We start from the raw sequence: 9,272 nt of genomic DNA on the forward strand, positions 1-9,272 counted from the left end.
GCCTGGGCCGTGGGCTGGCTGCCAGGATTTCTGGGAGCCTAGGAGATGACTTGCCATCGTACGTGACATAAGATTTCACATGACTCTTGGGGAGTGTTATTATGCAGTTGTATTCTATCTACTTGATTTTTGTTGTGGCTGGTATTCATTTCTCTTTTTTAAAGGGACATGGAAGTTGTTTAAGTTCATGATTTTTCAAAGCAGTGAAAAACAAAATTCTATATGCAAAATCTCACGTAAACAGGATTTTATAAGATCCTCAGGGCTAGATTATGAGCTGTAACTTATCATCACATTTTAGAAGTTGGAAATGGGCCCAGAGAACTAATTATTTTGCCGAAGGCCATATAGCTAATAAGAGGCAAACACAGGATTTAAACCCAGATCTGTCTGACAATGAAGTCAGTATTATGTCTACACCATAACTGCAAAGGCAAAGCAGCTTTCTTCTAAGCCTTTTGCTCTGCATAAAATTAGCCTTAACAGTCTTTATCCTTTTGTTTTCTGTTCCGAGGGCATCATCAATTGCTAAGTTTTTCATATCACCTATTACCTATTTTTAGCTCATACGTGTGTGGTCCTGTATTGTTTGTTGTTCTAGGAAGGAGAATATTGCGTTGTACGGCCACACTGACTTTTCTATTACACATCTCCACAGCATTTGTGCATGTTACTGTACTTGCAAACACGTAGATTATCTTTAAAAGAATATACACAAAAAACTGGTTAAAAATCATTGTATTTGGGGAGGGTTGCTGAGTGGCAATGTGAGAAAAAGACAACTTTTTTTTTTTTTGGTACAACTTTTTGTTCCTTTTGAATATTATACTATGTGATATTTTACCGATAGCGAATTTAAAAATATCTCTGTATTATGGACATTTGGGATATGGCTGCTAAAGACCATGGAAAACTAGATATATTTTTACAAATTCATATCAGAAATGGAGTATTTTAAATTGTGGCTGTGTTGTTTAGCCAACGATTTACTGTGATACTAGATTTCGAAAGGTGCCAGGTAATCGAAATGCTTTTGGTATTTGGAGCTTGAATAGCAAAAGACCCATGTAACAATAATTGCAACACAGAATTTTAGAATTGGAAGGTATATTATAGATTATTTAGTCCAATGTTTTTATTTAGTTATGAAGAAATTTCTTAGTTTGTGGCAGAGCCGGGAAAACAAAACAAAAACACGTCTTTGGGCTGTAAGTTTGATGTGGCCTCTAATCTACTGTATGGCAAAGGGTGGCATGGTTAATCCTAGGAAAAAAGATACCTAGAAAAATAATTATTATACCATATTCTGAAGATCAGGTATCTTCTCTTGGACACATCTTTAAGAAAAGCATTTAAATTCACTTTGCTAATTCAAAAAGGAAAGTTAATTTTTCAGAAAATAGCTGTTTGACACATCTGTGGCCTATTAAATGATTAATTAATGTCCAAAAGGAAAAACACACACACAAACAAAATTTGTGGTTAAGTCATGACAGCACTAGTTATTTTTATCAGCCTAAATTCATACTTGTAACTGTTCTCATTAGTAGAATATTCTCATTAGCCTGGTATGTTATTACGCGATCCTCAGAGATATCTTGGGTGGGCATCCAACAGATGATGTAACCGCTCAATTAAAGAATTGCAGTGCTCCTGGATGTATATGGCAACCTTTCTTTAGAAAGTCCTTTTTCTAAGAAGTTATTTATTTATTTATTTATTTATTTATTTATTTATTATGTTATGTTAATCACCATACATTACATCATTAGTTTTTGATGTACTGTTTCATGATTCATTGTTTGCATATAATACCCAGTGCTCCATGCAGAACGTGCCCTCTTTAATACGCATCACCAGGCTAAGCAATCTTCCCACACCCCTCCCCTCTAGAACCCTCAGTTTGTTTTTCAGAGTTCATAGTCTCTCATTGTTTGTCTCCCCCTCCGATTTTCACCCCCTTCATCCTTCCCCTCCTGTTATCTTCTTCCTTTTTTTTTTTTTAACATATAATGTATTATTTGCTTCAGAGGTACAGATGTGTGATTCAACAGTCTTGCACACTTCACAGAGCTCACCATAGCACATACCCTCCCCAATATCTATCACCCAGCCACCCCACCCCTCCCACCCCCCACCACTCCAGCAACCCTCAGTTTGTTTCCTGAGATTAAGAATTCCTCATATCAGTGAGGTCATATGATACATGTCTTTCTCTGATTGACTTATTTCGCTCAGCATAATACCCTCCAGTTCCATCCACGTGGTTGCAAATGGCAAGATTTCTTTCTTTTTGATGGCTTCATAATATCCCATTGTATATATATACCACATCTTCTTTATCCATTCATCTGTCGATGGACATCTTGGCTCTTTCCACAGTTTGGCTATTGTGGACATTGCTGCTATAAACATCAGGGAGCATGTACCCCTTCAGATCCCTACATTTGTATCTTTGGGGTAAATACCCAGTAGTGAAATTGCTGGATCATATGGTAGCTCTATTTTCAACTTTTTGAAGAACCTCCATACTGTTTTCCAGAGTGGCTGCACGAGCTTGCACTCCCACCAACAGTGAGGAGGGTTCCCCTTTCTCCGCATCCCTATGAACATCTGTTGTTTCCTGACTTGTTAATTTTAGCCATTCTGACTGGTGTGAGGTCATATCTCATTGAGGTTTTGATTTGGATTTCCCTGATGCCAAGCGATGTTGAGCACTTTTTCATGTGTCTGTTGGCCAATTTGATGTCTTCTTTGCAGAAGTGTCTGTTCATGTCTTCTGCCCATTTCTTGATTGGCTTAGTTGTTCTTTGGGTGTTGAGTTTAAGAAGTTCTTTATAGATTTTGGATACTAGCCCTTTATCTGACATGTCATTTGCAAATATCTTCTCCCATTCTGTCGGTTGTCTTTTGGTTTTGTTGACTGTTTCTTTTGCTGTGCAAAAGCTTTTTATCTTGATGAAGAACCAATAGTTCATTTTTGCCCTTGCTTCCCTTGCCTTTGGCAATGTTTCTAGGAAGAAATTGCTCCGGCTGAGATCAAAGAGTTTGCTGCCTGTGCTCTCCTTTAGGATTTTGATGGACTCCTGTCTCACATTGAGGTCTTTCATCCAGTTTGAGTCTATTTTTGTGTGTGATGTAAGGAAATGGTCCAGTTTCATTCTTCTGCATGTGGCTGTCCAATTTTCCCACCACCATTTGTTGAAGAGACTGTCTTTTTTCCACTGGACATTCCTGCTTTGTCGAAGATGAGTTGACCATAGAGTTGAGGGTCCATTTCTGGGCTCTCTAATCTGTTCCATTGATCTATGTGTCTGTTTTTGTGCCAGTACCATACTGTCTTGATGATGACAGCTTTGTAATAGAGCTTGAAGTCCGAAATTGTGATGCCACCAGCTTTGCTTTTCTTTTTCAACATTCCTCTGGCTATTTGAGGTCTTTTCTGGTTCCACACAAATTTTAGGATTATTTGTTCCATTTCTTTGAAAAAAGTGGATGGTATTTTGATGGGGATTGCATTGAATGTGTAGATTGCTCTAGGTAGCATTGACATCTTCACAATATTTGTTCTTCCAGTCCATGAGCATGGAACGTTTTTCCATTTCTTTGTGTCTTCCTCAATTTCTTTCATGAGTATTTTATAGTTTTCTGAGTACAGATTCTTTGCCTCTTTGGTTAGATTTATTCCTAGGTATCTTATGGTTTGGGGGACAGTTGTAAATGGGATTGACTCCTTAATTTCTCTTTCTTCTGTCTTGTTGTTGGTGTATAGGAATGCCACTGATTTCTGTGCATTGATTTTATATCCTGCCACTTTACTGAATTCCTGTATGAGTTCTAGCAGTTTTGGGGTGGTCTTTTGAGTTTTCCACATAAAGTATCATATCATCTGCAAACAGTGAGAGTTTGACTTCTTTGCCAATTCAGATGCCTTTTATTTCTTTTTGTTGTCTGATTGCTGTGGCTAGGACTTCTAATACTATGTTGAATAGCAGTGGTGATAGTGGACATCCCTGCCGCATTCCTGACCGTAGGCGGAAAGCTCTCAGTTTTTCCCCATTGAGAAGGATACTCCCTGTAGGTTTTTCATAGATGGCTTTTATGATATTGAGGTACGTACCCTCGATCCCTATACTCTGAAGAGTTTTGATCAAGAAAGGATGCTGTACTTTGTCAAATGCTTTTTCTGCATCTATTGACAGGATCATATGGTTCTTGTTCTTTCTTTTATTAATGTATTGTGTCACATTGATTGATTTGCAGATGTTGAACCAACCTTGCAGCCCAGGGATAAATCCCACTTCGTCGTGGTGAATAATCCTTTTAATGTACTGTTGGATCCTATTGGCTAGTATTTTGGTGAGAATTTTTGCATCCGTGTTCATCAAGGATATTGGTCTGTAATTCTCCTTTTTGATGGGGTCTTTGTCTGATTTGGGGATCAAGGTAATGGTGGCCTCATAAAACGAGTTTGGAAGTTTGCCTTCCATTTCTATTTTTTGAAACAGTTTCTGAAGAATAGATATTAATTCTTCTTTAAATGTTTGGTAGAATTCCCCTGGGAAGCCATCTGGCCCTGGGCTTTTGTTTATTGGGAGATTTTTGATGACTGCTTCAATTTCCTTAGTGGTTATAGGTCTGTGCAGGTTTTCTATTTCTTCCTGGTTCAGTTTGGTAGTTGATACATCTCTAGGAATGCATCCATTTTGTCCAGATTATCTAATTTGCTGGTATTTAGTTGCTCATAATATGTTCTTATAATTGTTTGTATTTCTTTGGTGTTGGTTGTGATCTCTCCTCTTTCATTCATGACTTTGTTATTTGGGTCATTTCTCTTTTCTTTTTGATAAGTCTGGCCAGGGGTTTATCAATGTTATTAATTCTTTCAAAGAACCAGCTCCTTGTTTCGTTGATCTGTTCTGTTCTTTTGGTTTCTATTTCATTGATTTCTGCTCTGATCTTTACTATTTCTCTTCTCCTGCTGGGTTTAGGCTTTATTTGCTGTTCTCTCTCCAGCTCCTTTAGGTGTAGGGTTAGGTTGTGTATTTGAGACCTTTCTTGTTTCTTGAGAAAGGCTTGTATTGCTATATACTTTCCTCTTAGGACTGCCTTTGCTGCATCCCAAAGATTTTGAACAGTTGTGTTTTCATTTTCATTTGTTTCCATGAATTTTTTAAATTCTTCTTTAATTTCCTGGTTGACCCATTCATTCTCTAGTAGGATGCTCTTTAGCCTCCATGTATTTGAGTTCTTTCCGACTTTCCTCTTGTGATTGAGTTCTAGTTTCAAAGCATTGTGGTCTGAAAATAGGCAGGGAATGATCCCAGTCTTTTGGTACTGGTTGAGACCTGATTTGTGACCTAGGATGTAATCTATTCTGGAGAATGTTCCATGGGCACTAAAGAAGAATGTTATTTTGTTGCTTTGGGATTTAATGTTCTGAATATATCTGTGAAGTCCATTTGGTCCAGTGTTTCATTTAAAGTCTTTATTTCCTTGTTGATCTTTTGCTTAGATGATCTGTCCATTTTAGTGATCGGGGTGTTATAGTCCCCCACTATTATTGTATCATTGTCAATGTGTTTCTTTGCTTTTGTTATTAATTGGCTTATATAATTGGCTGCTCCCATGTTAGGGGCATAGATATTTACAATTGTTAGATCTTCTTGTTGGATAGACCCTTTAAGTATGATATAGTGTCCCTCCTCATCTCTTATTACAGTCTTTGGTTTAAAATCTAATTTGTCTGATATAAGGATTGCCACCCCAGCTTTCTTTTGGTGTCCATTAGCATGGTCAATGGTTTTCCACCCCTTTCACTTTCAATCTGGGGGTGTCTTTGGGTCTAAAATGAGTCTCTTGCAGACAGCATATCGATGGGTCTTGTCTTTTTATCCAATCTGATAGCCTGTGTCTTTTGATTGGGGCATTGAGCCCATTTACATTCAGGGTAACTATTGAAAGATATGAATTTAGTGCCATTGTATTGCCTGTAAGGTGACTGTTACTGTATATTGTCTGTGTTCCTTTCTGGTCTATGTTGCTTTTAGGCTCTCTCTTTGTTTAGAGGACCCCTTTCAATATTTCTTGTAGGGCTGGTTTCGTGTTTGCAAATTCCTTTAGTTTTTGTTTGTCCTGGAAGCTTTTTATCTCTTTTTCTATTTTCAATGACAGCCTATTTTTCTCATTTAGTGCTCTGAATTTATCATGCCAGTCTTTTCTGGCCTGTCAGGTCTCTGTGGATAGATCTGTTGCCAATCTAATGTTTCTACCATTGTAGGTTACAGATCTCTTCTCCCGAGCTGCTTTCAGGATTTTCTCTTTGTTTCTGAGACTCATAAGTTTTACTATCAGATGTTGGGGTGTTGACCTATTTTTATTGATTTTGAGAGGGGTTCTCTGTGCCTCCTGGATTTTGATGCCTCTTTCCTTCCCCAAATTAGGGAAGTTCTCTGCTATAATTTGCTCCAATATACCTTCTGCCCCTCTCTCTCTTTCTTCTTCTTCTGGGATCCCAATTATTCTAATATTATTTCATCTTATGGTATCACATAACTCTCGAATTCTGCTCTCATGATCCAGTAGTTGTTTATCTCTGTTTTTCTCAGCTTCTTTATTTTCCATCATTTGGTCTTCTATATCGCTAATTCTCTCTTCTGCCTCATTTATCCTAGCAGTTAGAGCCCCCATTTTTTATTGCACCTCATTTATAGCCTTTTTGATTTGAACTTGGTTAGATTTTAGTTCTTTTATTTCTCCAGAAAGGGTTTCTCTAATAACTTTCATGCTTTTTTCAAGCCCAACTAGTATCTTTAAAATCATCATTCTGAACTCTAGGTCCAACATCGTACTAATGTCCGTATTGAGTAGGTCCCTGGCAGTCGGTACTGCCTCTTGTTCTTTTTGTTGAGGTGATTTTTTCCATCTTGTCATTTTGTCCAGAGGAGAATGGATGAATAAGAGAACAAAATGCTAACAGGGTACCAACGTCCCCAGAAAATATACTCTAAACAAATCAGAAGAGACCTGAAACTGGGGGAAAAGAAAGGGAAAGAAAGAAAAAAGAAAAAGATAAAAACAAGCAAAAACAGAACAAAACAAAACAAAAAAAACAGAATATGATCAAATATGATCAGGCTGGTGCATAGATCAGTGCCACACACTAGATTTTGGGTGTATTTTGGTCTGTTAGAAGAAAGTGCCTCCCAAAATTTTAAAGAAAGAAAAACTTATATATGTACAAAAATAAGGGTTAATACGATGAAGGGATGGAATATGACTGTAAAGATGAAAATTATAAAAGATTTTATAAAAGGAATTAATAAGATAAGAAGTTGTTTGAAAAAAGAAAGAAGAAGATTTAAAAAAAAAAAGAAAAAAAAGGGAGAGAATGTGATCAGGCAGGAGACTAGAACAAAGCCATACACTAGAGATTTAGGGTATATTTTGATCTGTTAGATGAAACTGTATCCCAAAATTTTAAAGAGAGAACAACTTATATATATATATATATGCCAAAAATAAGGGTAACTACTATGAAGGGATAGAATATGACTCTAAAAATGAAAAATAAAAATGTTTTTTAAAAAAGGGATTGATAAGATGTTGGTTGAAAAAGGGAAAAAGAAAAATTCAAAAAAAAAGACAATTAAAAAAAATTAACTTTGAAAGACTAAAGAATCATGGTAAAAAAGCCATGGATTCTATGTGCATTATTTCCCTCGTGCTGGAGTTCTGCCGTTCTCATTGATCGGTAAACTTGGTCTTTGCTGGCGGTTCTTGCTGATCTTCTGGGGGAGGGGCCTGTTGCCATGATTCCCAAATGTCTTTGCGGGAGGCGGAATTGCCCCACCCTTGCTGGGTCCAGGCTAAGTAATCTGCTCGGGTTTGCTCTGGGGAGCTTTTGTTCCCTGCAAGCTTTCCGTTCAATTTTGGAGGACGAGAGTGAAAATGGCGGCCTCCCAATCTCTGCTCCAGAGGAGCCGAGAACTCCGGCCCTGCTCCTCAGTGCACCCCCAGAGAAAAGCAGTCAGTCACTCCCGTCTCCCTGGTCTCCAGCCGCACTCTGTGCTCAGCCGGCCTGTGACCGAGTTTCTATCTCTGGCACCCGACTCGGTGTGGAGTCTCCAAACCCAGCAGATCCCTGTGGTGCACTCCTGTGCTGCTCCTCCCAGGGTAGGAAGGGGAGTCTCCCCGGATCTGCCACTTGTTGGGTCCCTGCTGGAGGAGCAGTGGCCCGACTGTGCCACGGATCATGGTTTATGACAACCCCGAGCTGAGAGCCCGCACCTTGGCTCGGTCTCTGCAGCTGGCTTCCCCGCTCCGATACCTGGGAGCTCTGCCACACTCAGGCACCACCGGTCTTTCTGTGACCCCGGGGGTCCTGAGACCACACTGTCCCGTGAGGGTTCCACCCCCTGCTTAGCCACTGGAGCAACATCCCTCAGCGGAGCTGACTTTTAAAAATTCCGATTTTGTGCTCCATGGCTCTATCACTTGCCAGAAGTGGCCGAAGGAGTCCCCCTCCCCTGCCGTCTATCCTTCCGAATATCACCTCGGATTCACTTCTCTGCACATCCTACCTTCCAGAAAGTGGTCACTTTTCTGTTCAGAGAGTTGTTGCTATTCTTCAATCTCCTGTTGAGTTTGTAGGTGTTCCGAATGGTTTGATCCCTATCCAGCTGAATTCCTGGGACCAGATGAAATCCAGGTCTCCTACTCCTCCGACATCTTGCTCCACCCCTTCTAAGAAGTTTTTAAAAAAGATAATGGAAATTTCTTCACCTAGATCATGGCATGCTACTTGATCCTCTTGAAGCCATGATGTATTTGAAGGATTAACTAAGCTATGAATCATTTGTGTTATGGATTAAAACTTTACTAGAGTACTTTCCTCTATAAAGTAAACTTGTTTTTGATGGTACTAATGATAATTTTAGCAATTAAAGAATCTAATTGGTGTTTGGGCATGAGTTTTGTTTTTCTGTTTTTTTTTGTGTTTTTTGTTTCTTTGTTTTCTTAACATACTAGTGATGGATTAATAGTACTATCCAATTCAGACTGAATTTATACCACAAATCCAAAAAATCCTATACTTAGGAAATTAGTATTTAGACATTAATTGCCTAGAACTAGGCTCAATTCTCTATTTTTACAGACCAAAATAGTATTAGAGACTTCATTAAAAGGAAAAAAAAAACACATATAAATATATATACACATATTTATTTGTCTGTTCTTAGCTATGACTGAATAAATTAACAACCATGTTT

Source organism: Mirounga leonina, unplaced genomic scaffold, assembly GCF_011800145.1.
Source record: "Mirounga leonina isolate KUSES-001 unplaced genomic scaffold, KU_Mleo_1.0 Mir_53, whole genome shotgun sequence".
NCBI classification, from domain to species: domain Eukaryota; kingdom Metazoa; phylum Chordata; class Mammalia; order Carnivora; family Phocidae; genus Mirounga; species Mirounga leonina.